Source organism: Nothoprocta perdicaria, unplaced genomic scaffold (genome assembly GCF_003342845.1).
Source record: "Nothoprocta perdicaria isolate Ctin4 unplaced genomic scaffold, notPer1 scaffold_20, whole genome shotgun sequence".
In the NCBI taxonomy this organism is placed as follows: domain Eukaryota; kingdom Metazoa; phylum Chordata; class Aves; order Tinamiformes; family Tinamidae; genus Nothoprocta; species Nothoprocta perdicaria.
In genome coordinates, this window is record NW_020455205.1 from 3,398,000 (window position 1) to 3,425,405 (window position 27,406).

The 27,406-nt window shown below is 39.4% G+C and overlaps 1 long non-coding RNA gene across 1 annotated transcript; it reads right to left on the minus strand.

The window, feature by feature from the left end:
- Positions 1 to 1,249: 1,249 nt before the first annotated feature.
- On the minus strand, positions 1,250 to 26,965 carry LOC112946200. Its single transcript, XR_003249181.1, has 4 exons — positions 26,913 to 26,965; positions 20,328 to 20,472; positions 18,950 to 19,015; positions 1,250 to 1,272 (listed from the first exon to the last, which is right to left on the minus strand). It is a non-coding gene; the product is annotated as an uncharacterized LOC112946200 (long non-coding RNA).
- Positions 26,966 to 27,406: the final 441 nt, after the last annotated feature.

The window sequence follows — 27,406 nt, forward strand, 5'->3', positions numbered from 1 at the left end:
GACAAGGAATAAATTTTGAGGAAACCTAGTTACCTACAGCTCTGCAGGTTCCCTGCAGTTGAAGGTGTATGTTGGATAGAAACCATCAAGTTCAGGCTGCACTTAAAAACAGAAAAGTAAGATAAGATCAGAAAAAAAGTAGATGTCTAGTAACCTACATAGCTGCAATGCCCACTCTCCACTTAGGACATCTGTAAGACTCAGCATTGCCCAGGAGGAAAAAAAGAGGGAGATGAAGCTGTTCTAAAAGAAGAGTTTTGCCAGATCCTGTTTGAAAATAAGGGAGATGGGTTAGGAAAAAAAAAAAAAAAAGAAAGAAAGAAAAAAGGAGAGACTGTAAGGAATAATAAGAAAGCCAGATTCAGCTTATGCAAGAAACCGACTAATGCAACCTGGGGAAAAGCCTCGAGACTCCCCTGGCAACGCTGGTCCGTGGGGTCTCATGCTGCAGGCCAGGGAACTCTTTCTGGCTGGCTGCTGCCTCTCACATGCAAGCACAACAGGACTTCATCACAAACAAGATTATTTCACAGAACTGCCTATCACCAATTTCTTTCCTTAATAAAGCTATCAAAAGATGCTAAGTTTCCAGCTACTTTCTTGGATCAAATAGAGTGAAAACATTTTTCATCTGTGTTTGCTCTTAGAAATTATAATAATAAATAAAAGCAGAAAAATATCTGTCCAGGCCTTCATTGTCAGGAAGACAGATTTCAGGAATTTCCTTCCCTCTCCCTGCAATACATTTTATTTAAAAATCTGCCTTTTCTGACTTGTTTCTCAAGGGGTCATGCTGGATTTCATCTTTTTTTGCCATGCTGTCCCTCAGGGCAGTGTGTGCTCCCGCAGACTGGAGCTCTGCGTCATGCCAAATTCTGCTCACATCATGGTTAGGAAAGGACACGCAGGCAAGAAGGCTGCTGGTGCGAGAACTGCATAGAGAACCACTCCCAGTGCCAGGAAGAAAAAGACCAGGCTGCAGGGAGAGGATCGAGGATCGAGGATACAGAACTAAAGACAATAAAAACAGAGTTGGGAAGAGGCAAAGATGACATTGGGAATAGGAGATGGACATAAAATCACGAAAAAAAAAAAAAAAAAAGAAAAAAGGAAAAACGACTTGCCTGCCTTCAACTTGATTTAATTCCTCTCTCTGGCTCCTGAGAACTTGTTGGAATTCACGCACTGCATGACCTGGCAGAGGAAATCCCAGGCTGTGGAGGATGTCTGGATTCAAGGGAGCCTTCTCCACAGGTGCATTCAGAGAGGCTACTGGAACAAAAAGCAAGATGGGTTGTTAGAGCCACCTCACAGATGCCACCTGTGAGGCCAGCTGCTGCAGGATGTACAGATGAGCGTCCTGAGCTGTGGTCACTTGTCCCACACGGACAGATCTGAAGAGAGGGAGGGATAGTTTAATATATGGCAGGATTAATGGGAGCCACTGCCAGACAAACTGCCTACATCTTCCTAAACTGCTTCCTTCAGCCTGTAAAAGTTTTGACAGTTCCCATTTTCAGATGCAGATTTCTGTAACAGACTGAAAGGTCTGTAGTACTGCACTCTGACAAGCCTAGGATCATGAACATCATAAAGACACAAGAACCACATTGCATTAGGTAGTTTTCTGAAGTTGCTATATTCATTCCTCTGCTTGTCTAATCCTCTCTTCTCTCTCTCTTGTAATCTCTCCAAGTCCCCCTCCAATGCCCCTCCAATTACATTTCTGTGCTGCCCATCATGTCATCAGTTGGAAGACACTGGGTTTGGATTAGCACTAAATTTGCTTAAGTCTTTCAAAGGCTCCACTTGGGTATTAAGTAAGCTCAAACTTTAATTATATCTGCCCAGCAGATACCAGTTGTTCTTTCCAGTTAAATACTTGTGTTTCGGAAGACCAAACCAGCTAGCTTTTATCTGCTGAGCAGGGGCTAGCAAGTGTGAATGAAAAGCTCCTTGAACAAATGAGTGTTCATATTTAAGAAATTAAAAATAAACTGTTTTCTCACTTCTTTGCAATGAAAGCTCTTTGATAGATTGCTCTTCTCACTGGGAACAGTGACATTACTTGCCAGTTGGGGAAACTGAATCAGAGCAGGTTGAACTTCCATCCTGATTCTGAAGGTATCACTTTACTCAAAAAGAATGTACTGCCCAGGATGACTTACAATAACCACAACTAGCCCCTAAAGATAGCTTTTTTTTTTTTTTTTTTTTTTCTTTAAATCAGCAACACCTATTTTAGAAACACCGATAAATGAGGGCAGTTCCCAGTTCCAGGACAGGAGCTGTGCACCCAGGCTCCCCTCCAGCTCGTGGGGGGTGGCAGGGACCCACGGCTCTGGCTCGGGAACATCAGCAGCTGCTTGTTGTGCTCCCCTGCCCAGCATTCCCTCTGCGGTGCCAGGCTCTACTCCCATCATTTCTGAGAGCTTCTTAAATTCAGCAGAACCTTTGGAGAGATATGGCTTTTTTATTCTATTTCAGAGATGAAGTCTCCTTGATTTTATGTCCTATTTTCTAAATTATAGTTTTCTTTATTATATGTCAGGAAGACTTTATAGTCCAATCTGACCTCATTATTAGTCTAAATATAATATGCTTAATAACAATACAACAAGGCAAACCAATCAGGTCACATGCAGAAAAACAAAAGACAACTTCACTGCAATGCCTTACCAGAATAAAATCAAACAATGACACCCAGCCCAATACTTCCTTTTTTTCCCCCTAATTTCCTTTAGAAATCACAAAGGGACACCAGGATATCAATGTAATTCTGGTTTGGGTTTGTTTGTTTGTTTTCTCTCTTATTTTTCATGCTGCCTCTAATGTCTATTTAAGTGCAACTACCTGGATCAAACAGATACATAATTTGCCTCCTAACAGCACATGCCCTCGCTTTATTAATCTGGTTAGCCTTAAGAGCAGGTTTTCCAGGTCAAGACCCTGAGGCAGCCTCTTTAAAAGAACGCTCTTTGCTGGCTTACAGACAGCCGTGCTGCGGCTCCCTCCTCCCCGGGGGCTCATTCCCCCAGGGAAGCTGGGCCCACTGGAAGCACCGGCTGCGCTGCTACCCCAGGAGTTCTCACCCTTCCCATCACCTGCAAGGACAGAGACTCCTGGATGCCTCTGCAGCAGAGCCTGGCTCTCGGATACCAGCCTTTCCCGAGACCACAGCCACAGGGCAGCAGAAAGATTTTCTGATACAAAGAAAATGCCTAAGTTCCTGCTACAGACTGAGGATATTTTAGGAAAAAAAAAAAAGAAGGGCATCTTTATTTTGTTCCCTTCTCTTTTTTGGGATGCTGGGTGCACAGCTGATATAGCACCAGACTTGCCATAGCAATATATTCCTAACGGTGGTTTTTCTATCAGGAGTTTTTGAGAAGTACTACTATAAATAGTCCTTAGTAAGCACTTTGTAAAGAACACCTAGTGCATTTTATATATTTTGACTATGTATACATTTCCAGTGCAATGTGGAGGAATTAGCCAGACGATTACCATTAGTGAAATGGCAGTTCTGCCTCTGACATCGCAGGCTTGACACTGAACATTACCTTCACATAACAAAATTCAGGAATAAGCTGAGTTGCAAGGTGTAGCTTCCCGCTCCTCTTTTTATTTTTCCTGTTTCTTTTTTCTATTTTCAACTTTCTTCGAAACAAAAAGTTGCTTCCATTTTTTTTTAAAGGTGTTTCAATACCCAGAGGTGCTGCAAGGCTCCTCCAGGAGTCCATTTCAATTGGTAACCTGACTTTGAGGAATACAGATATTAATAACAACATTTCTTATTGGTCAAAAACCCTAGATTAAAGAAGCACTACTGTTGTAGAGTCAAGCAAAGTTAGGGAACGTGAGAACTAAAGTAGCTTATCGTAGCTGTAAGCATGCAAGCTTGCACTAACACTCATATAACTTTAATTCATCCCTCTTCGATTCATGATTTATAACACAGTTTTAAATTATATGATTACATTATCAATTTTTCCCATAGGAGTGTCGCAGGCAGATGGTGCTCAGCAAATGAGCCGGGCAGGTAGGCAATATTTTGGTGTTACCTTCACCGTTCAGAGCGTTGTCCCTCTGGCTTTCTCAATGCCCATTCTCTTCAAATCTGATTCTACAGAACAAAGAATTTTCATTTACTTTCCAAATAGTCTATTACCCTCCTTGGTATAGCATCTGAATGTTTCACAAACCTTAATGAATTTATTTTTCAGAACATCCCTTTGATTCATTTAATTGTAAACAATTTTACAAGTGGGAAGCTGAGGCACAGAGCTAATAAGGTTAAAAATATCTGCTCATCTTGGGCTTTCTTAAATGCCTAACACTGTTTTTACCTACTATTAAGCATTAGGCAACAACATTTTTATTCAAGCGTATTTCTATTGACCTATCATAGTTCCTAAGCACTCCACTGAATCAAAGCATCCTCTGAGAGACACCCAAATAATGAAAGCAAACTTCCTTTGTGTCAGCTGATGCAAATGTAGCTGTTGCCATTGGCAGCTGCAAGGATTGTGTTAAATTTAAGGGAATTACAACAAACACTCAAGTCACAATAATGAAACTAGAGAAAAAATGTAAGCATTCTGGAGGTCATACACTTAATTTCCCCACTTGGAAAGACACAGTTTAACAGCTCATTTTCATTGAAGATAGAAGAGAAAGCTACAGCCATGCACATAAGCAGGGTATGACAGTGACTAATTCAAAAAACTGTAACTTCACTCTTCTCTGCCATAAGTAGAAACTCTTCTCCTGTGAGACAAGAGATCCTGCAGGTTCTATCTCCCTTTGAGGACACAAGTCCCCTTTAGCACAAAGGCCCTTTGAACACAGTAAAACACCACACACAAATCCACAAGTTTCAAGATGGAAAGAGCTCATGGCAGATCTGTCCTTCCTTTGCTCTCACCTCTTGGTTGCCCTGGCACAAGAGTCTTGGGGCACAGGAGGAATGTGGTGGTTTTGCTTTTATTTTAGGCCTCAGTTGTCTGGTGTTTTAAAAAGATTTCTCTAGTTTAACAGACACAGGATGAGAACCCAGTTCTCCAGGACAACATTCAATTGCCATTAAAGGCATTTTCATTACAGACTTTGCAACATATACAACAGATGAGGCAGATAATTCAATGGAAAACAGCATCTATCACTGTACAGCTCTAAGCGCAGGCACATTCCCATGCACCGAACAAAGTCCTCTGGGAATGGCATAGGCTCCTTTAACTAAAAGCTCTGTCATAAGACATATGCAGAGGGGACTGGCGTTAGGTATTTGACTTTGCAATTTAAATTTAAGCATGTGTGTGTGTGTGTAACTCTGCAGATTGTAAAAACACGAAGTCCAAAGCAGAAGAGATTCATTATATGGAATCACGTTGACATCTGCATAGGCTCTTTGGAAGCCTGGACTCGGTGCTCACAGTACAAATCTCTGCAAGCTGAACTAATGTTCAAGCAATAGCAATAGTCCCCATCAGCTCTGGTGGCCTCCCTGCTCTACCCAGCAGGGACTCTTCACACAACTAGGTTTCCCATAAATGCTGATAGCAGGCAAGCAAGGAGAGCTGCATCCCACATCAAGCTCCTTAACTGATCTGCCTTTTACTTGTCATGTCTAGTCTGAGTCCTTTTATTTACTATTCTTCATCTCAGTCTCATCACCTCACTTTTCCTGTTATTTTCTGCCAGCTCCCCTCACAACTCACCAGCCTACCTCTTCTGTACTCTTCATAATGAAACAGAGTGGGCTCTCTGCTGCGTAGGATATAGCAGAGGGGCAGCAGGATTATAGGCAAGTTATCTTTGCTCTCAGTTTAGTCCTCAACAACCACCTCTCGCTGCTGGCAGCAGCACTGGGGCAGCAGGGCACCTTGGCTGCTCTCCGGGGATGGCATCTCCACGCCAGCTCATGCCCCCTGATGCCTCAGCGCGGTATCAAACGCACCCAGCCTACATTTTTCACTTTGACAGAGTTCAAACACTATGGACCTATCTTTCCTGTTTCCAACTTTTAATTGAAAAAATAGTTTAATTCTAGCTTTCCTGCTTGCAAAGATAAACTTCTAATTTGTGCACAGAAGCAGTCTTGTCCATGTGTACAGCAAGAGCTTTGAAGGCAACTGCCCTCATCTTTCAATTGTTATTTGCTAAATTTAATGCTTCCAATTGCCCAGATACCAAATGCATGGATACTGAACCTGAATTAATCCTGATTTATGTTTGCCTTAGAGTGGAATAACTCCAGTTTTCATCGATAATGATGCTTCTAATCAACCCAAAAGGGTTTTGTTTGACTCCCAAAAACTAAAGTGCTAAAACCAGAACCCACTGTTTGAAAACTCATACAAAATCACACGAAGTCCACATTCATTACTACCACTGTAGCTTGAAGTTATCACCTAGTTATAAAAATAAACTAATGTTTCAGCCCAGGGCCAGCAATTTAAAAACTTTCTAGGCTGGTTCTATAAAATGGGTTTGTAGTATTCATATTCTGAAGCATGAAAGATATTAAACTAGCATTACCTTTATATATAAAAGGCTCATCGATCCCATGGAAAGGTGTTAGAAATAATCATTACAACACATCATTCAATGCTATGCTCCATCCCAAACTTGGGTTTCACGACCTTAATTTAGCTTGGAGACATCAGTAACTGAACATAACGCACCCCTCTATCTCCCACCAACATACAGCTAGATAGTTACCAGCATAGCACAAGCCACACTCCTGGATTAGCAAAAAACACCTTCAACTCCTCCTGCTCAGTTCATAGTGTGATCCAGTTCTGAAAAAGTGAACTGCATGTAAAAAGCCACCTGCTAGGTTGTATGACATGACTTCTTAGGAACAGGCACACATGCTATATTAAAAGTCATATCAAGGAAAATTTATCAAGGAAAGAAACTTTCAGGTACGAACGTAATTCATTAAATAAGAAGCTGAAATTATTAAAACGGTCATCTGAATTGGTTGCCTAATCTCTTACCTGTAAGATGGAGGAGCAAGGCTAACAATGACTCAATGCTAGTGTATTTTTAAAAAACGCCAGGCTCTACATCCAGGGGCTCTTTGCCCTACCACAGGACCTGTGCCCTGAGCTCACTGGGGCATCTCCATGGAGCTTTCTCCCTGCAACAGGAATTAAGAATATACTCATCTGACTTTCTGAAGTAAACTAAAAGCATCTCAAAAAGGGGAGCATTCTGAACAAAAGAGCAATCTTCCATTGCTTTTTAGTGATTTTTTTGAAGTAACACAAACACAGCAGAGAATCACCCAAACTACTGCACAGTTAATTGCTGAAAGAATCTCCATCTATTTAAGCAGAATTAGAGTAAATGACACAGCAGTTCTTTTTGCAGTAACTTTGATAGGCAATAAGTGCTCCTCCAGATGTCAGTCTGAAGAAAGCAGTGCACATCTACCTCACATATTTGTCTCTGGGACAGGTGGCAATAGATTTCTACTTCTCTGCTTTAATTTTGATGGTCAGACAGGCATTTGTTTCACAGTAGATTCCTTTTTGTCAGCATTTCAGAATATTATCTCTTCTCCAGTCTTCCTAGCATCGAGTGTTAGTTGGAGTTTCATGAACACCAGCAGCTGGTTCACATAAAAGTCACTTTCCTGGGTTTCATCCTTCTCCCTTATATTGATTCTCATTGGGCCACATGCAGTGAGGATGCAAGCTTACTTCTGCTTCACCACAAAACCTTCTGTAGGATATACAGTGGGAAAATGTACAAAGCTGAGCTGAGCAGTTTGGGAAACTATGTTAAGTTATGAGGAAAACTGGACTGATGCTGCAATTACAACTAAAATCCACTATGGCACAAGAAAATGAATGGCATTCCAGCTAGACATAAATCTCAAGTAATTACAATTAACTCAGGGTGGGGGAACCTCAGTTAGTACCTAATACATCACAGCACTCTTCAGTCTTTAAACTCTTCCTGCACTAATGCTAGTTTAACGTTCATAGTAAAGTCAGACTTTTAGTGTTTAAACAACATAGTATTTTCAAAGAAAAGTTATGTTTCTGATAATAAATTAGTATTAATGCATAATGACAATTATGTCTTCAGTAGTTGATACTGGGCTGTGATACTGCTAATATCACTAAAAATATGACTTTGGAACCATTTGAAATAGCCTTTACAATGACACTGTAAGTAACTTTAGGGTATTGCTTAGAGGTTTAACTAAGATCCAGATACAAATTTTTAAACTATTTGCTCATAGTCTGAACAGAGACTTAAAGCCCAGTCCCGCTGAAGTCAACCAGCGGGCCAGATCTTTAATTGACATTTAGTTAACGTGTATCATATTATGTTCCCATCTTCTATGCAGATACCCCTTATATGTTAACTACAAGAGCAGCAGCCAATGCAGTCACTCAGGAGGTGCTGTGCTGACCCTTTCTGCTATGCTGCTTCAATTTCTGTTTAGGAAGTCACAGGAAGAACCCTTGCTGGACACCTCCGCCTTCCAGACACCCGGGGCATTACTCAGCTACAAATTGCCTGTGCAAGTACTACAAGACACTTCTGAGTACTACTGGAATACTACAAGCTATCTGCTAAAAGAAATAGGAAACATAATCACTTTTAAGGGAGCAAAAACGGCAGGTAAGACCAAGGTATGCTACAGACCGCACAGTTACACTTGCTGGGCAGTAGAGTTACCATAAACTATTTTCCAGTGCCAGTACACCTATATGAGGCCTTACCATGGCAAGGGAGTTATTTTAAATGAGATGAATTATAAAGGCACAAAACATCATCATATAAAACCACCATTGGAAATCTCCTCTTTTTTTGCCCATGAACGTCCTAGTTTGCTTTAGGATAGCGAGACCCCTACAGTGAGACACCCAGCACGGACCTAGACTCTGCAAACTCCTTTTTACCTTATTTGATAACTGCTGTTATCAGGGACACAGATTCCCTCCTGCACAAACTCTCTCCCTGTCCCCAGACAAGCTGGGGCAGCGCTCGGGAAACCCTGATATTGCTACTCACTGGCTTCCAGGTTGCATGCTTGATGACCAGGGTTTGCTTCAGAAGGAACTGAGAAAAAAAAAAAGTTATTCCTATAGAAAAATTAACTAAAAATGGTTACAAAATTCCTCACAAATGTTTTCAGATAAAAAAAAAAAAAAAAAAAAAAAAANAAAAAAAAAAAAAAAAAAGGAAGAAAAAAATAAAATAATAGGAACGAGAATTGCAGTAATGGAGTGATTGGAATGTGGAAATGAATTGAAGGATTTAAAGTCAGCAGGAAATAAACGTGGAGAGAAGCTAGCAAGAAGAAAGGGGATTTCGGCCTCCATTGCCACAGCTGAATCTGGCTACTCCCAAAGCCCCAGGGGTGGCCTAAGCAGCGACTTCTGCCTTGGGGGTCAAGTTAAGCCCAAGCACAAGCCCAGACAGCTGCCCATAGGACCCGAATGCCGGGAGGTTCCCTCCCTCACGATCATCCCTGTCTCCTGCTCCTGGAAAGGTGCTGCATTTCCCTGGACAGGCGAAGGCACCAAGAAGGTGCCTCCTGAGGCCAGGAAGCAACGGGAAGGCACACGGGGGTCCCTGGGACTGCTGTGGAAACAGGCAGAGTGCACACCCTGACTACAGCACCTCGGCAGCACCGTGAGGGAAAAATATTATTTCAGCTGCAACCACAAATGCTTAGATTGCAGTGAAATGGTACTTCTTTCAGTCGTATACCTTCTTTTAAGAAATGAGTGATGTTTATTTGTTAACACTGAATCTAAAAGAAATTTCTTGTCATAAACTAAAAACCTCTCACGAAATGTCTGATTCTTTGTCTTATTTAATACAGTACATTAGCAGTCATTAAAAAGCATGGACTTAAAGCAGTATGCCTGATCAAACATAAAATACTGCATTAGAGGTAAATACCATATTGAAATAGGGACTTTTACTATAGAATTACATTTTTAACTTCTTTTTTTTTTTTCCCTCCGAATAAATTACTGAAACTTTTGCACTATGAAAGCTCTCAGGCAAAATTAATGGTTTTGTTTTGCAAATTAATTTAGATATTAAAAAATTATATTTTCAACCAAGATCTCAGTTACTCAGATTAAATATTAACCAAAAGCTGTCTTCTGCTTAAATAGAATTTAGCCTTTGAAGTGTTTTTATTAATCTCTTCTGATGTAGGTGCTTGAAATTCTATGAAAGTGCTGCTGCTACCAGTTCTGTGCATCACTTACTGTAATTTATTTTCAGAACATAATTCTATTTATAAATGAAAATCCTATTAAAAGAAGACAAGAAAAATTAGTCCTAGACTTTGCATTGGTAGAGTAGAAACAAAATGAGCGGCCTAACCTGAAGTGACATTTACAAATTACCTGTTAATTTAAACTGGGTTGAAGGATGACAGAGTTTAGTCAGACTGACAGGAAGTACCGAAGGACTGACAGTCAGGCCTGCCGTGGCCGTAAAGCTCCCCTCACAAGCACATTTATTCGTGTTTTCAGGGAAAAGCTTCCCCCATAGTAAATAATACATTTGTAAAAATATTTACCTCACAGCAGCCCGCGGAAGGAACATGTCAAGGAGCTCCAAGGCCCCACTCCTCTCTCTCCACTCTCATTTTCGGCGGGGAGGAGCTGCTTGAAGATGGCCGCCCGCCTTTGGTCATGCGGTGGCTTCAAGGCCACCCCTGAACCTCAACTGTGTGACTTTCCTAATTACACGGAGATGAGGAGTGACAGGGCTCGTATCCTTCAGTTGCTGCTGGACAGCACCCGGCCCTCAGAGCAGCTCCTCTGCTCCCAACGTGTCATCTGTTTCAACATGAAAGTTTTTCCAAGGGCCCAAACAGTAAATCTTATTTTATAAGCTATTTAATTTATAAGTGGGATATATGGCAGTCTTTATAATAATTCAATGCCAATTATTTCTGAATCTGTCCCAGTCCTGCTAATTAGGAGAGCAGTGTATGGCAGTGCTATTGTAGCTCCTTCCTCTGCAGAGGAGCATCGCACGTATGTGCAGAGAAACGCAGACTATAGTTAGATAACTCTGCCCACATACAAGATGTTCTTGTGCACGCTTAATAAAATTTGCTTTAATATTTTTAAACAGTTAGATGTATGTTACAGACATACATAAAATACTGAATGTAAATCTAAGATCTTACACCTTGGTTGAGGGAGCTCAGAAAACAGAGGCTGATCTCATGAGCAGCCACCTCTGACCAGGTAGCCACGGGCTCCCCACTCGCATCTCATCCGCACCTCTCATACAGTCCACAGGTCACATTATAACAAATGAATTAGGAGGCATTATGCACACTTTAATTTTTGAATAAATCAACATTTAGCCCTGAGGTAGATAACTAGTGCTGATATAATGCACCAGACTATAATTAAAAGTGCATCTATCAAGTCTTTCTCTTTAACAAAGTGTAAATTGCTATGGCCCCACAAGCAACAGCGTATTTATAGGTCCAAAACAAACAGTACTTGGAGATTGTGTTTATGTTCCAGAACAGAGGCATGAATTCCCACAATCTATTAAAAAAAGTCCTTATTTTAATGCCTTTTCCAGAAGCCTTGCTCTTGAAATCAACATTTAAAACACAAAAACATCAAACATAACCAAGTCTGTGATGCCAACCTAAAGTCAGGCTTTCTGTAGGCTGTTGTAGAAGACTTGCTCGTGGGTACCATCATTTTGCAGCAGGCCTCTTAAATGTAACTCATTTCTGATTTTTAATCTTAGCACAGGACACCTGATTTTTTTCTTTTTTAAATAATGACTTGACAATGATGTAATTTTACACCTCCTGTACAAAAGATTTTCCTTATTTAATAGCAGAATATAAATTGTGCAAGCAGAAAAAGATCTTATTATTATGGAAGAATAGTAAAATAAGATCTACAGTATCATTATTTTTGAAATTAGATATTGTACCTTAGTCAAAAGATCCAAATATAGACTATGCTCTGGTCTGTAATACGTCTTTGATGAAAAATGGTCCAAAGTTCTACTTAGCAGAATCCAGAACGCCACAATTAATACTTTGATTTCTTCCGGGAAAAAAAAAAAAAAAAAAAAAAAAAAGGTATTGCAGCAGATGAAAGTACTAACGCTCTAATGTTAGGAGGAGGAGGAGGAGGAGGAGGAAAAAAAGCAAGAGAGCTTTCATGCATCTTTGGAGAGATGCTCTTCCACCTAGACTTGAAAACAGAACTAATGTACAACACTTTAGCAATTCCCTCCCGTACATCTTTGCCCAGCAAACCATGTATATTTCTTTGGCCAATCACAATTATTTTTAAAGGCTTGTTAAGTGATCCTATGCTCTTAAAACTGACATCCTTGCCCTTATACAGTATATCAAGGACATATGATAATGATAACGATCAATGTTATTTTAACACTGCGCAAAGGCCAGTATGTCAAGGCCATTTCTTCATTAGAAAAGAGGACTATTGATTATCAACTAGAGACCAGATAGAAATGAAGAAATTAATAGGCAGATTACCCATCTACCAATTACCTGCAGAGTCTTAGTCAGGTATTTGGGACCCAAATTAATTACATGCAGTGGTGGAGGTGGACTTGTTCATCACTCAGCACCATTATTTTGATTGGATGTATTATGGAAAAGGGAATTCTGGTCTATATTTGCACCAAATGGAATGAAAAAGGTCACTTTTTGTTTTAGTAATGTCATGTCTACAGAAGATCGCTACTGAAAGATTGCATGAAAAGTTTCATCAACTCTAAGAACAAGTTCAATGTACTTCTGCAGATAGAGCTAATATGGTTGTGCCTGGAGGGTCATTATTTGTTACCAGGCACTGAGCAGTGCAAAATATTCTGCTAGAAGAGGCTGGCCTCCCTTCTTTCCAAGTATCTGAATGATACTTTAGCATAACTGTGGCTCCAACCATAGAGTTCCTACCATAACTGACCTCTGCCCAGAGACCCTTCTGTGCGTTTCTCTAATGAAAAGACTTTATTAGGTACTACAGACTCAGAGAAAGTTAAAAATCATTGCTCTCTATTGGCTTTTATTCTTTCAACTGCACGAATTTATACCCTTCATACCATCATTCATATATTTGTTTCTTCACTACCTACATTTCATTGAACTTTAGAAGATTTAGAATTTTAGCATTCTGATGCTTTGGCAGAAAACTAAAATAAGATCTACAGGCATTTTGCAGCTGAGGCTGCTTCAGGGGGTTGTGTTATTAAATATGAGGCCATTTATGTAGGGCTTTAACCAGCATCCTGAATTCCCTGCTTTCTCTTACCCCAGGGAAAATGAATGCAAAGAAAGTCATGTATATCAGCAAAGGCAGGAGACTTCATTTTTCTAAATTTACTCACTAAATGGTTAATCATCTTTGTAAAGATGATCCCAAGTGTTTTTAAATTTTATTTCTAACAGTATCACTGTAAGCCTAATGTAAACAACTGACTATTTTCTGTGAATCCTTTATTTTCAGATGGAGTTCATTTTAATTGCACCTTCTATTTTAAAAATACACTTTCCTGCCCCTCTGTTAACTGGGTATCAGAGCTCTGATCATCCAGAATAAAGAAGGAATACGATTTGGATATCTTCCTAAAATACTTTTTCCGTTTTTACCACATCTATAAGCATTGCAGGAATTATTTCAGGGAAATTGCCTTGCCTATACATACATACATATCTAGCCTCAAAACTCTGGAAAATGGGAAGGAGAATTCCAAGGAGAATTCCAAGGAGAATTCTGCACCTCAGTGATGAGGCTTGTAGGAGCATTTCAGTATTTTCAGGCTGTCAGACAGACATGTGGCGAACACTGCAATTTCTTACTTGCTTATTAGCATCACCCTATGAGGGTAAATGGGATTTAGAATCTTAAATCCAATATTAAGTGCCATTGGGATTCCTAAGAATCACTTTTCTGTTGCCTCAGGGTAAAGGCCTGTAAAGTTTCTACTGGCAGCAAGGCTGACCATTGCTTAAACTTGACTATGTGAAGCAGCTTGGTGCCTGGCCCACACCTCAGCCTGAGAGCCATCACAAATTAGACCCCAGTGCATCACCTCAGCAGCCTCTCCTCAGACACTTGTCCACAGAGCATTCCCAGCCCACACAGACGGCGCTCTGCTGCTGCCTCTGAGCTTTGTAAATCTAGCTGTACTTCTTCAAGGCCCACTATCGGTTTCCCTGTCTGATCTGGAGGAATGATTGAATTTAGGTTGCTCTCCTCCCAGAAGATATAAGATACTTAGAGGCAAGTCTTTCTCAGCATTGTCTATTGAGGCTGTTCTACTCTAAAATGCCTAAACATCCCTTGGGGCAAAGAAAGAGGGAGGATGCCTATAGCCTGACAGTCCGAACAACATCTACGAAACCCAAATATTCATTATTTCACACAGTTTTCTCTGTATCATTCAGACCATTCCTACACGGTAGCCATTCAGCAAATATTTGATGAAACCACTAATAACAGTGCAAGAGCTTCCAAAGACACCTTTTGCACCATGAAGGCAACACAGAAAGAAAAGCAGCAGCACTAAGATATACTCTACATGATAAAAACAAGGCTATCCTATCAGCACATTACTGGACCAGCCACCCTATCCAAAGGTAGTGATACCCCAGAGCTGTGTTGCAGCTGGGGGAAGGTGGATGTAAAAGATCTGGAATATACCCCTATAAGAAAGGGATGAAATTCACAACAACAGCAACAGGTCGCATGGTGCCTTCTACAGCTATGGAGTGAGTCTTAACTTACTGTTCATATAAACACAGGGTTATTTCTGTGATCGCCAAAATCAACAGTGAGTTTCTTTCTTTGCAAAGATCTGTGTTGTCTTATGCTTAGAGTCAGTGCTTGAGCAAATGTAGCTATTGACCACTAAGGGCAGTTAGCAAGAGCACCTCATTTTAACTACTTTATTTAGAGGAGGCTTAGCCTGATGGGTTTGCTGATTTCCAGAGGAATCTTTAAGTATTTGAACCAGACCCCTACTGCTGCTTATAACAAACAGCAGAAAGGCTATAAATGTTTTATTCCCACTGGAAGGTGGGAAATATTTGGAGAAAGTCTCCAGCTTTGGCAGTATCCCTGCACCTTTATGACACAAGTCCACATTATCAGGGCCACTTCCATTAGGTTCTTTTTAGCCATCTGGAAGACAACACTGCAAGGGGCAGCCTTTCACCGCACCTGAGCTGTGCTGCATGTAACCAGGCTGAGACCTCCCTTCCAGACTGAGTCATTTGCATTTATGCTCCAAAGGCCCCTTTACCAAATCTTTAGACAGATAACCAAGGCAAGACTGAGACATCTATAGTTAAGATTTTTAGAGTGCTCTTTTAAAAGAAAATGTAGTTCTAGCTCTATTAAAATTTAAACTCCACATGCCAGAGTCAACCAGGTGGTTTGTGACATGCAAATGCTTACTTGCCAATTGCTTTCCCTTTTCTCATGCTCATTAATCACATTTAGATGTTTCTATAATAGAAAGCTGATACACAGAAAGCAAGGAGCAGGATTCACAGAAGTCCCCAGCCCTCTTTCCTATGGGAAAGGGATAAAATAAACATCTAGTATTTATACTATTTGTGTTTTTTTTTTTTTTAACCAGTGAAAATTTAAGATGAAAATCCTGGCACCTCCCATGAATCTCAGTAGTCTAAACTAGGAGAACAGCTTAATATAAGAGTTTTTTGGTACTTATTAGAACCCCTAGGGCCCTTACCGGGTAGATTCTGGCCAAGATATGCAGTCTAAGGAGGTCTTCCGGCTTTGCTGTGATTAAGATACTATCTAAGTAAATAAATATTCTTACCACCATGGGCCTTAAGGGATGAATAGCTGGTCTTATATCCATAGCAAAGGCTCTTGGGACTGTGCACTGGCCAAACACCATTACTACTGACAGATCCAGCATCAGCAGTCAGTAAGTGTCCTTTCCAGGACAGCCTGAAGGGTGTCCTGGAGTTTGAATGAAAATTCTGAGGAAGTAGTTGTTTATATTTCCCATATTTTTTTAAAAATAAAAAAGTTTTGAACTGTAAATGAAAATAGATAGTAACTCCTCTAGGAACCACACGTGGACAACCTCTGGAAAGCTTCTCTAGTGGGCATATCCCTTCTAGTTTGACATGTCTGACCTTTGGTATGGTCAGTTAATTTGTTCATCTTAATAGCTGACTGGCATACAAGGTAGGTACACTAGGTAGAAATAAACACATCAAATTTTAGCCCCCTTAATTTTAGCAGACAGATTTAATAAATGCACATAACTAATGGGTATATAATGACTTCCCTAAACTCCTACTTGTAGATCACGCATTCTATTTCCCAGTGTATTTTTTCCCCATGAAAAATTAAATTGGAAAGTCAACCAGAGAGAAATCATACTGGGGACATTTTCAATCCATTCATTTACATTTTCACTCTTTCCAGAATGTGGATAGTGTGTTTTTATGGCATGTTTGGTTGCTATTCAAAACATCTTTTTTTTTTATTGAATAGCAAAATTATTAGATGAGTAGAATCCTGTATGCATAATAAGAGCACAATTTAAAGCTGTCCCTAGGCTAATTTATGAAGCACTAAATCAATCGGAAAAGTTTTCTCTTTTTCTTAAAGAGACACAAGGTTGCTTTTTTCAGCTGTTTTTGTCTGTTTTCATGGTCTGCACACTGATCATAGTCTGCTACAGATAACATACGGAAAAAGAAATATCTGAGGGATGAACGTAATGATACTCTCTGTCAGAGAGTTACTCTCTGTCAGTTTGTTACACTTCTCTTTATAAATTAATTCCCTGTAACTAGTGCACAAGTCATTACTGAATATGGTTCACAGGCACTAACCAACATGTAGGAGAACATAATTAATGCATAGTAGTTTTGTAAATACATGTTTGTGATTGCCCTAAGTCAAAGCTTGTAAGTCAATCTAGTGAAATGTTATGTGAAATACCTCTTTCACCTCCTACCATGCATGTATAAGCACAATAAATTTCAAATGAAATGCTGGAATATGTGCATACCAGGCTGGGCATTGTTGCTTCTTAATGCCAGTATGTGAAAACAATAATAATACTTAATGCGTGTACACAAATCTCAAAGCACATGACAAAAGCAGACAAGTATCATTCCTAAATATACTGATAGGAAATGGAATCACAGAGAAGATAAAACTTTCCTAAATCATCTAGAAATAGAAACAGAAACCAAATCCAATGCTCTTACCTAGATCAATATTGCAGCACTATGTTGCCTCCTCCCATTTTGCTTCTGTGATTTAGCTGAGGCATTTCTAATTTACTTACAGGAAAATAGTCTGAAGTGGTATTTCATCCACAGATGATTGCTACTGATAGCAGTTACTGGATTTCTCCAGTCTCTGAGTTCTCTGAGGGGAAATGATCTGCAGCTTGTACACTACTCTGCCAATAGTCTCGTTGGATATTTTAAAGATCGTTAGTCCTAACTTCATGCATAAGAAGTTACACAGAATACCACTATGTTAGTGGGACCTACACGATAGTTCTAGCTTGACTAATACATATGTATATTCACCTCAGACAGGTGAGGAGCCTGTTGGTCTTGGGAAAGAGGAGGAAAAGACTCTTCAGAGATTTTTTGGAACTATAGTTCTGACTGTGAAGGCAGGAAGTCTTTTATTGCTACATCCTTCTTTGTTTTCATGTTTGATTTAACAAGTCATGTGTTACGTTATTACGTACTCACATTTTGGGATTTTTTATTAGTCACATTTTGGAAATTCAAATTTTAAGCATTCTTTATTGCCTTGCTAACATTTAAATCCTAAGCTGGAAAAATAAGCATGACTTTATCAGTGAAAATTGCAATATGAATCCATAGAGTCGGTCTTAGATTTTCTGTTACTTTTTAATGTCTCTCATTAGCTAGGGGGAACCTAAGGATTTGGACATAGGTCCATGAAACCATCTTGAGCACAAACCATTTTACACAGTTAAATCAAAGCCAGACCAAAAGCTGTTGAACCAGATCAGGTTTGTTTAGCACCCACTCAAAACTGAAAAACTTGTCTGAAAACTCCCTTACAAAATGTCCAGCCCAAAACACAACAGGCATAGAAAAACGCAATATGGAAGTGCTTAGCAGTGCAATATGAACTCAAGTATCTCAGCAGTACAACTTTGTATGTGTACATTTAATTTTTTAGGTAGGTGTTGAAACCCTCAGGCAGCATGTTTGGACTGGTTGAACAGTCAGTGTCATTGGGAGATCTTCCTATAAAGTTATGCTTGGTTTTATCACAGGAGAAGATAACTAGACAGATAAAACTCATCATAGGTTTTAATGACCTCAGCACACCATTCGAGTGACACTGAGGAGATGTGACATCATTTCCACAGGCTGAAGTTGCAATGGGTAGTAGGAGAAATATTCCCTGAATTCTGCAGATATTTTACTATTTGGAAGTAACTGGGCACTCGGAAGGTGCCCATTTTGCATCATTTTAAGGCCTATCAAAACTCTCTTTGAAAGCATAAGCATTGCATCTGCCTTGTGCAGACCTTACATAAGTTAAATTCAGTGTCAAATACATCATGCAAATCCTACAGAAATTCTGTATTTGCAAGAGGAAAAAAAGGACTGTTGTTTTATGGAAGTTTCTTAGTTCTGAACTAATATGGAACCACTTTGTAAGTGTTGCCAATATCCTCATGAATACCTGTGACAAGTGCCATTAACATAAAATACAAAATGGAACTTGGCATGATGTGAGATTTAAAATTTAGACATGTACTTGCCACATTTAAAAATGTACTTCACAGAATGTATTTTTAAACCGCATATTTTTTAAAAACAAGCCAATTCAATGTCTTATATTTTGAGTTTTAATTCCAATCAAGCTAATTTCTAGTCATCACAAACACATACCTGCCAGTAATGAAGGTTGTTTAATTAGGTCCAGATAAAATAGCTCCAATTCTGTTTCTGATCCACCTGTCAAAGCAAATCAGTCTTTTACACGACTTAAAAAAAAAACAAATTAGACTAGCTGATGATTTTTTGAATATTCAAGTAGACACACTGAAGATAAATTCAAACAGAACTTGTGACTGAACAAAAGCCTGGAACGTGACCCCAAAGATGAATAGATCTTGTTCTGCCAGGAGCAGATTTCTAAGCTTGGCATTTTAGGATTATGAAGTCAAGGACAGGGTGCTAAAAAGCAGCTACTGGAAAGGATAGCAGTATCTTCTACAGCTTGGGGCAAGGTAACATTTCAAAGCTATGTAAAATTAAACACAAATAACAATGTTAAAGGTCCTAGTTAAAGCCCCAAAGACAGGTGATTTCAGAACAGACATGTCCAACCAACTCAAGCCATTGTAGCTCTGTGGGAAAAAAAAATGCTTGGCTGTTCATGCTACTATTACAGAAACAAAATAATCTAGCAGTACTGACAGAACTGAATGCCAAAAAACAGGTACTTTTTCCACTGTTTTTAGAGACAGCCTAGTAGTCTGAACGCATTTACTGGGAGGCAGTTAGCCACCCAAACTGGCCATCACAAGGGGAACAACCCAGTACAGCTCCCAGGGATCATCATCAACACTTGCTTAATTCAGCATGAGCTCTACTATCAATCTCTATAAGACACTAATGCTAGGAAGTAGATGAGAGATATAATATTGATTTAAAAACTCTATTCAGACACATTATTCGCATCCAGAACACACACACACAAAAGGTAAACCAAATTTTAACATAGAAAATAGCCATCATCCTCTGGTAAGCAAATCAGTCTGTACCTTCTTGCTGTTTCTGTTTTTATTCCACTAAGTAAGAAATCATCAAAACGCCAGGGTTTCACAAGGTTGCTCCTGTACCAAGACTACCATTTGCTCTGCTGGAGTGACACTTCTTTCTCATCCTTTGAAGCTTTATCAAAGTGGTTCTACTGATGTTACGTAGCACAGCACCAACTTTTCTATGGTCAGTTATACATATTGGAACATGCTGCACCTTCAGATGATGGGCTTGTTCATTGTGATTGATTTTCAATTCGTGAATGAAGTGGCTTGTTTTTTTTCTGAATGGCATTTCAAATCCTATCCTCATTTCATCTTCAATTTATTTAGATTAGACACTTTGGTTTGGTTTTCCAAATTCAGTGCCAGTGGTCTGGCCCCCTTGGCCCCTGCTAATTATATTATACAAATGAAATAGTGGTGACTTCTGGCAAAAGCTAAAGTCCAAAAACTATATAAAACTACAAGTTTACTTTTTCTTTTGCAAACAAATAGCTCACCATTGCACGATTGTTACTGCTTCTTTGAAAGGCCTGCATCCCGGGTTAGAGGAGTTAAAGATCCTCACAGAAGTTGGCCAGTGATGGATTCCTGATGCTCACGCTTTGATCCATAACAGGAGCCCTCGGACATCAGCTTTATGGCCTGCAAAGGAGTGACAAGGATCTGAGCAGCTGAAACTGCCAGACCCGAGTAGCACATTTGCTTATCTGAGCTCCACTTACTGCAAAATCTGTTAAGCCCTACAGCGCTTCCCAACACCAGGCATCTGCTGGGTCCTCTTTCCTGAGAGGTTTGAGGGCAGCCCTGGGCTGCCCTTGCCCCATGCAGGGCACAGGGTAGTGCACAGATCTGGCTGCCCTCATTTGGCTTGTTCCTGCCAGCATTTGTGGCTGGTAAGGCAAACCAGGTACAAACTAATCCCACCAGCACCGTGGTCCACCTCTCCAGGATTTTGTGTATTCCAAGTAATTTTTACACCAGCCTTAGTGTTTCTGTTCCCACTGGTGTATCCTAACACTCCCCGCTCCACCACCACTAGAATCCCTCAGCTGCCAGTGCTCAGCTGTGTGCTCAAGGGAAAAGGGCCACCAGGACTGGCAGCTTTAACAACCGAACTCCCTCCACACGGTCCTTTTCACACGAGTGCCATAACAGGGCGCAACGTCACTGTTAATCAGATCACCCCCCTGCTCACGCCTGTGCTAGGAAGTTGTTGGGACTCCCCTGTTGGGATGTTCTACAAGATGATCATACTCTTCATTAATCCTTAATGAAAGTAGTATGTCTTAGATGCCACATATATTAGAGTCCATAATAGTTTATGAATATAGAAACTATTTTTATGTATTGTACCTTTTGATATTGAAAAAATGGCATTATAAATACATAAACTACCATCAAATCCTTATTCTCCTCTAAATCTCATTTCTACCACTAAGGAGGAGGCTACACACACCTGAAACTCTTGTTTCATCACACAATTTCCAGTATATGCTGGCAGTACCCAGCTTGCTTCATTACATGACAAAAGCAGGTTGGCCACTGGCACCACATCACAGTCTGTCAGCTCTTCTTGCTTCAAGCATCCATTTCTCTGATTCTATTACTATGTAATCAAACATCTTAGTACTTGAACTGCCCGCAGGGTCTCAGCACATTTTAGGATTGGTCCCTTCCACATAAAATTCAATAAAATTAAACTGAAAAATATGCATAATGCACATGTCAGAGGAACAAATTAACCTATAGGGTTAACCTATAGGGAACCTGCTCTTTGAAGTGGGATGCTCTGCTGGCCCTATGGAACGTGAAGTGGCCAAAGGTTGGACTCGTGCAGAGGGAAAGACCGGCCAGCAGCAACGTCACTAGATCTGCACGTGCGAGCGCTGGTTTAAGACACTCTCCTTTGTGCCTTGGGCAAGGTAGGGAGGTCGTATCCACACAGTGGGGTTAGGAGCACTTCCTGCAACTCCAGGGTGTTTCAGGGATGTGTGATTAAAAGATTTTGGCACATTTAGACAGTTTAGTAACAGAAGCCCCCCAAAGCATATTGTCTAAGGAGACTGTACATCAGCTGATGCATCAGTGAAGGAGGAGGAAGAAAAACGCTTTTCTGAGAGGGGGATATATCCTCCTGTGGAAGCAGCAGCTGTCACAGCTTAAAGCACTGCAACCTAAAGCTACCAGAACACCAGTACCTTGCATGGGTAAAAGCGGAGGTAGGATATAAGGTGCACACTACAAGAAGCAGCGCCTCACTTACAGAAGGAATATCAGGTTTTCCCACTAGTCTGTCCTTCATATAAGAGACTTTTCAAGCCTTTTACAGTTTTGCAAATAACAACTTGAGGAAATAAATATTAGAGAAAGCTTAATGAATGGCATAATAATGATTTCAATGACCATGACCCAACCAAAAGCAAAGGAATCTTGCAATTAGAATAGAATACCAAACTTCTCTTTATCCTATTGTCAGAACACAAAGAAATGCCACTATTAATTATACCCGAGACTGATTACTAAAAAGTTGTCATGTATCCCTTTGATGATGCAAGATGGTTGCTATGGCAATGAGATGCTACAAAAAAATCTTTGCAAGACTTAATTAGGTCATTTGTTTAATCTGTTGGGCTTTTTTCCATTCTTCTCTTTTCTTTCTACTTCTCTACTTTCTTTGTTTAATTGTTTGCTTTAAAAAGATAGAGGTTTTGGGGGGTACTTGAGAACTTCCATGCTTTATCTAAGTTTAGATGTTTCAAATACTGAATTCATAACTTCTAGAACAGTGCCAGCAGCTCTCTATAACACACACCGTGGGCCAAAACACGGAGCAGATATTGTATGTAGATATGAAGCAGAAAAATCCCCTTGAAACCAGTGACTTGGATCTTCTTTACCTTCCTACAACATAGAGAAGCTCCCCCACAATGCACACTTCTGTTTGTTCATAAAGGCATCCACCTATAATATAATGTATGTAGTATCTGCTGAATATTCGGTACTATTCATGAAGTTAAAATTAACTTCTTGTTTTAATTGCTTATCAGTTTCATAAGCATAATTCCCATGATTTAACTTGCTTTCTTAGGGATCTGCTACCTTTCCATATAGAACTTCACTTTTTTCACCAATTTTTACTGTTTAAAATGTATATGTATGTAAATTATTATGCATCTGAGTCTTTCACATCAGAGGTATCGTATAAATACTAAATCAATGTGGAAAACATGTCTGCTTTAACTTGACTTGATTATACCTAAATATAAAATATAAATTAGCATTTTAGTCTATTTTTAGTTGTCTTCATTGTATTATACTGTACAGTTGTTCAAAGCATAGAGATTCCCTTGCCAACTATATCCTATAGATTTATGCAAATAAAGTGAAGCTTATCTTAAAAAAGTTCAGGAGGGACAAGGAAAAGAAAGTCCAATGTCTACTGCAGATATTCTCTAACTGAAAGACAAATATGCTGGGAGCCTTTGAAGGTTTCGAAGTACTTTCTTTTCTCAAAATAGAATTACGGATGGCCAACTTAGAACAAGTTTTACTAAAAAAGGCATGTTTTCCATAATTTATTATTGATTACTCTTAGATTTATTACATATATTTCAGCTAACAATTTAGCATTCAAGAGGTTTTAAAAATAAAACAGCTAAAAAATACTGCAATTTGACATTAGTGTCAAAGACCATTTTTCTTGCCCATGGACGTGATTGACATGTCAATATGACTCAGGAAGAAAACATTATTAATATGAAGAGAAGTTATGACTTTTGAATGATGTTACTTTGCCTTGTAAGTAATTCCCTGGCTTATATCTGCTTTGTATATGTGGATAAGGATTCATAGTCAGGTTTGTTTTACACATTTCAGTTTCTTTAATAATTTTGTTCTATGATTCTATGCAGAAGAGGGGAAAATAAAGACATATTACTAATAAACAAGCAATTTAACAGGTTAGGGCAACAATGCAATGCTGGTCATTCAGGAACCTTGTGCTAATTTTAATTAGCTGCTTTCCCTTGCTTTCAAATGTAATTAAAGCAGCTTAGTTGTGCTCAGTGATGCAAACCACCTTATTTAATCACTAACATTATTTCCCTGAACTATTAATGATTTTCAAAACGCTTGTTTATGCAGAATTAGAACAGTAATTATCTTACCAGTTAATTTTGTACCTTCACATTTCACACCTCGCTCAAACGTCATTCACTTACCACAGCCTTTCTGTCAAAACAAAGAAATGCTTGTTCTAAATGTGCTTCTGACTGCCAAATTGAAAGCCAAGTTTTGTAACACTAATAAAGTAGCTCCCAAGTGAAACAGGTGTAGTAATTTAGACCCTTCCTGTCTCGAGCTTGCACGTACATGCTATGTCTTTTCTTTATTAGCTTTAAAATGAGAGCTTGGTGTGCAAAATAAGCTATTTAATTCAGACTTGTGGAGCAGAATATAATCTTTAATTTAAACTAGAGCCGTAAAAAAAGGCCTTTAATTTTAACTGGCATGTGCGTGTGAATTTGAATTAATAATCCAGAAAATTGAAACTGTTTTGCTGCTGTTGCTGGATACTGACTGTTCTTCACATGCCCTTAGTTTCACTCACTGTTTCTCTCTCTCTCAAGCTTTGGAGGGTGCCTGTTTTATGATGTTGCTGTCTTGCAGAAAAAGTAGTACGCTAAGAAAGAAATTCTCTGTTGACTAACTCTTGCAAAAAGGAATGGGAACTAGAGGAATACTTAGATCTTTATTAATTCAGTTTAGGAAAAGAATATAATTGGTGAATTCATTATATCTACTTAAGACATAATTCAAATACACAATGAATTTACACTTGATGATTCATCAGATTTGAAGAGGTTTTGTGTTACTTTTTTATGGCAAGTTAACAACTAGTTGTGTACTTAACAGCCATAAACTGTGAGAGCCTACAAGCATCAAGTAACTCTTCCTCCCATCTCCTTTCTGGGAAAGTAAAGCCTGCCCTGTTTCAGGGCAATTCAGCAGTAGCCCCATGCTACCCAAAAGAAAATGCGCGGCAGCCCCATTAATCCTATGGAGTTCCAGCTTTGAGCTGCTCTGAGCAGGCTGCAAGCTCCAGGTAAACAAAACTCTGCCTACTTGTATTTTGTCTACAGTTCAGTTCAGTGCAGGACTTCAGGCCCAAAGTAGAAGGCAAACTGAAAAGCCCCACTGAAAATCAGGGTCTATGCTTCTGTGCTGCACATGTGGCTAACAGGGATGCGCTTACATTGGGTACAACCTCGTCCAGAAGGATGTCAGAAAAAGGAAAGGATTTGATATAGTGTTTCGGCCACCACCATGCGCTAACAGTTGTTTCTGCAGCTAAGGTTAATTGCAAAAAGAGTATTAGATCTCGCCCTTTAAAGGCTCATTTTCATGATTAAACGTAAACATGGAAGTGGAGCATTTGACCTCCACTGGACTGCTTCCAGAGTTACCCGCATAAGCAAGGGACAGCAGGACGGACAGCTAAGAGCATAGTAATACTAGTGCGTGTGTCCTTGCAAGCACTGTAGCCCAAATTTTAAATATTACATCATATTTTGTAAATATCCTTTCTAAATACTTTATAAGTTGTACAGAAGAAACCACAGGCCAACGCACAACAGTGAGTTAAAAAGCCACATTTTGTTTAAAAGCTTTACATGCAATCTAACAAAGTACTTCTAATATATTTAAATATATTAAAATATACTTTTAGAAAAGATTCTATAAATTTGCAACAAGTAAATTTATTTCAATATTTTTAGGTGCCCGAGATGTGTGGTCTCCTGGCAACTAGCAATCACATGGCTCTCTAGGCTTTGGCCTACTGCTACAATGCCGTTCTGTGTTTCGGCAATGATTTATTCAAACCCAGTTTCAAACCTGCTGTTAGCTCCCTCATTGCCTTAATGCAGCTAGTCTACCATTCATAACTGTCAAGAACCCATTCACTGGGACTTGCGCTTATTAAACCCCCGAACTGGGTAGTGGACCTGCTCCATTTTGTGCCTGGGAATGTGAATACACACTCTACTTTCCATTGCTTTAAGCTGAGCTTTAAAGTTTTTAAACATCACGTAATATTTCTATTTGTTACCGTGATACTCAATCTCCACTTTGAAAGAATACTTGCTGTGCTGGCAGGCAGCAGTAACCCCCGGACATGGCCGGAGAGGCTGCTCTAGGTCTAGCACGCTGCTCTTGCCCTGCTCTCAACGTCCGCCTGCCACACTAGGTTTATCACTTTCCTAAGAAACCAGAAGGACAGGCTCATCTCTGGGTTCATCTCTATAAACACTGCACTTGCAGAAGCAGCACTGGCCTCCTTTGCTTTAACAGTAACTTCGACTTTCTTCTTTGAAAGGAAAAAGATGGCTCTAGCAATTAAAGAAGTAATCACAGCAGGTATTTACCCTATCGAGAACAATATATCAATTCTCTTGGTCAAACAGCAACTGTATAAATAACATAAGGAGAAAATGGGTATTGAAAATATAATATTATTTAACAAGTATATTTATATTTTAATCTAACTCTGTTAATTCAATAGTTTCAAAAAGGCATATTTGAATTGGAGCCTTTAATAGTTTCTCATATTGAATAACATGGTAATGCGATTTTCTCTGTTCTGTACACACAAGGAGCATTTGAAAATGTGTTGCCACAATTACGCAGCGGCAGTGGGCATGCTAGAGAATATTTAATGTGAGCCTGGGAATAAGCTGGTTCACCCTATTTGGTTTAAAATAATCATAAATAGATATTTTAATATAATGATTGTAGCATAATATGCTTTGCTTTAATTTTAGGATTCTAGTGGGGAAAGCATAATATTCTGAGGATTAGTTTGATTTAAATTAGGGCTATTGTAAAATCAAGGTTCTGACCAACTGGCAGTTAAATAAAGCCTTTTTTTCTTTTTTTTTTTTCTTTTTTTTTTCCCCCAGCACAAAGGACTTACTATTTCTCAAAAAGAAAACTATTTCCAAAATATTTATAAAAAGATGCCAACAAGAATAACTGCAGGCCCAGGGAGTCTTTTCTTGAGTGTTTGCTGATGTTTGGCCTACCTTACTGGGAATCTTGATGGAGGAACAAAATGGCACTATCTGCTGGACATCTTGGTATCTGCCCTTGCTGTCAAGACAAAAACAATGCGATTCCATTCATATGGAGAAGGTCAGAACACCATCACAGGTATATTACATATTAAAGGATGTAGATTCCCTCTGATAAAGAGAGACTAACATACATAGCCTTACATAGACCTAATTGAAGTTTGTTAGAAACATACATATTGTCTTAATAGACCAACAAATTTTCATGAAAAGGTTATATTCATGCAAATAACTTCTTACAATTGTCCACAATTACTGCAGCATCAGTTAGCTGCAATCTGCTTCAAGCCTGATGCCGGAAACACAACAGCCCATGCTGTTTATAGCCAGGAGCAGCTGCAACAGGACTGCTCAGGTCAGCTCAGTACTCAGTGGTCCTTGTAGAAAAAATCCTTTAAAATTTCTAAAAGATAGAGTCATGAGATAGATGTACAAGCATAAACCTA